Source organism: Vespa mandarinia, chromosome 7, assembly GCF_050613455.1.
Source record: "Vespa mandarinia isolate Hongniang chromosome 7, ASM5061345v1, whole genome shotgun sequence".
Taxonomy (NCBI): Eukaryota; Metazoa; Arthropoda; class Insecta; order Hymenoptera; family Vespidae; genus Vespa; species Vespa mandarinia.
This window is the reverse complement of record NC_140816.1, coordinates 1,927,501-1,930,000: the sequence shown is the minus strand read 5'-3', so window position 1 is coordinate 1,930,000 and position 2,500 is coordinate 1,927,501. Positions and strand designations below refer to the sequence as shown.

At 34.8% G+C, this 2,500-nt stretch overlaps 1 protein-coding gene across 1 annotated transcript in view; it reads right to left on the bottom strand.

Annotated features, from left to right (window-relative positions):
- LOC118440299 (uncharacterized) overlaps positions 1-2,500 on the bottom strand; it is a 272,562-nt gene that overhangs the window by 242,288 nt on the left and 27,774 nt on the right. The window lies entirely within an intron of this gene.

Below are 2,500 nucleotides of genomic sequence, written 5' to 3'. Positions count from 1 at the left end.
ACTGTGCATATTGCGATTGACCGCTTGTAAAACGTGCCGAACCGATCGGGAGAAAAAATTGTGTTACATACATATGTACATTACGACAAAGTAAACTACGATGTTCAAGAGTCAAATGAGGAATGAAAAGAAGAAAAGAAACCTTCAGATATTATGCGACGTTACAAAGGACAAACTAACGTTACAAGGTCGTCTATGCTTACTATGTTATACAAAATAAAATAACAAAACAAAATGATAACGACGAACGTTCATTATAAAAATAAATAAATAAATATATATAATCTTTATCATACTAAGAATAATTATATCTACAGTATGTTTACCATCAAACAAATAAAGTAATTTTACGAATTTTATAATGCCCTAACGAACGAATACTAGAATATTTTTATAATACCTAATAATTGTTTATCAGTATAAAAATATATTTCTTTTAAATATTCTCTAAATCGAAACACATCGAAAACAAAAAGAAATGTGATTGATAAGATTACCATCGATTGTAATAATGAGATTAAATATAATCATTTAAAACGTTGGAATTCATAGTGTGAAAAATGAAATGAAGGTCGTTTTGAAATATTTCTATCTCTCTCTCATTCCTCTCTTCTCCTCCCCCCCTCTCTCTCTATCTCTATCTCTCTCTCTGTCTCTCTCTTTCTTTTCATCCCCAAAAGAAATCGAGGACTCCTTCGTAGCTAAAAGTACGAACGTGATCCTTCGAAAAACGTGTGAGACGGAAGATTGGTACCGTACGAAACGGTTTTACGGGAATGCGTGTATACATACGGGAGAGACAGAAAGTACCTTTTTCGATACTAACGCGTTCTCACGTTCGACGGGTACGTGCCGTACCAGTATTGACATATGTCATTGACACGTGTCAGCTGGATATGTACGACCACCCTTAAGTGGTTCCCGGTAACACTTGGCATCCCTACTCACACGAGCGTACAAACACATATCCACATACATACATACATACGTACGTACGTACATACATTCATACGTACATACATTCATACGTACATACATTCATACGTACATACATTCATACGTACATACATTCATACGTATATACATATATATATACGCATTTATGTATGTATGCGCCAACATTTAGACCAACGACAACGCGTGCATTTTCCGTCCCATTCGGTAAAACGTTTAAATGCGACTCTCGCTGTACTCTCTGTCTCTGTCTCTGTCTCTATCTCTGCCTCTGTCTCTCTCTCTCTCTCTCTCTTTCCTCTTCCTAGTAGTTCGTTGCGGTTAGCTTACTATATCTTAGGGTGTATCTTTCTAATCTTACATGGGGCACGAACCTTCGACTACACCGACATAGCTAAGGGAGAGATTGTGTAGAAAGAGAAGAACGATAGGGAAAAAGATACATACATACATATGACTGTGGAGTGAAGCAAAGTTCGAAACACGAGTAATGTATAAAACGTGTCGTTGCGAGATAAAAAGAGATCATCTATTAGAAAATATTCAGAGAAATGTTTATCGTCGTTTGTCACCTGTGATCGCTGCTCTACATTTTCTTTTTTTACTCCTTTTCTTCTATGTTTCTTTTTTTCTTTTTCTTTTTTTTTTTGTGCGTTCGTCGTATTGACAATAACAATCGGATCGTAATAGATTTAAACGTGGGATTTAGGAACGTGGTCCAACGATAATTTTTTATACGTTTAAACTAAATCTCTTTATATCGACGTAACGTTTGATTATTTATTTATATCTATTATTTTTTATTTAAACCAGAGAGAGAGAGAGAGAGAAAGAGAGAGAGAGAGAGAGAGAGAGAAAGAAAGAGAGAGAGCCAATATCACCTGAGAACACTTTCAAGATATACGTATATTTTTTCTTTCAATTAATATTACGCTATGACCTCGATTGGACCTCGTGTTGTAACTTTAAAAAAAAAAAGAAAAAAAAAGAGGAGGATAAAAAAATTAGACGATTGTTTTTTCTCGCACATTAGGCAAAGTTCCCGAAAAGACGAGCTCGTACACGCCGGCACTGTTCCAATTCCTTTCTCAAAAGTACCTGCTTCGCTCTCAGAATGCTCGATTGAGTTTACGAACGCGTTTGCACACCCGAACACGTTGAAACTAAGTTTAAAGGAACGTCTGAAAGTTCTTTCCTTCCGCTTGACGCTATAAAGTCGACCTAATAATGCGTTTTCTTTCTTTCTTTTTTCTTCTTTTTTTTTTTTTTTTTTTTTATCTTTTTCATGTCTTTTTTTTCTCTTCCTCTTTTTCTTTTTCTTTTTCTTTTTTCAAGGGTTTCCTTTCGTTTTTTTTTGCTTTGCTCTTTTTGTTTCTTTCTTTTTCTTCTTCTTTTTTTTTGGTCTTTTTCTTTTTCAGACAAACGCCAGAAGAACTTTCTTTTGGGAAAGAAAATTTGACAATGGACTTTCTTTATAAAACAAATAGATAGAGAGAAAGAACGAGAGTGAGATAGAGGGGTGAAAGAGATAAAAAAAAAACTCGTT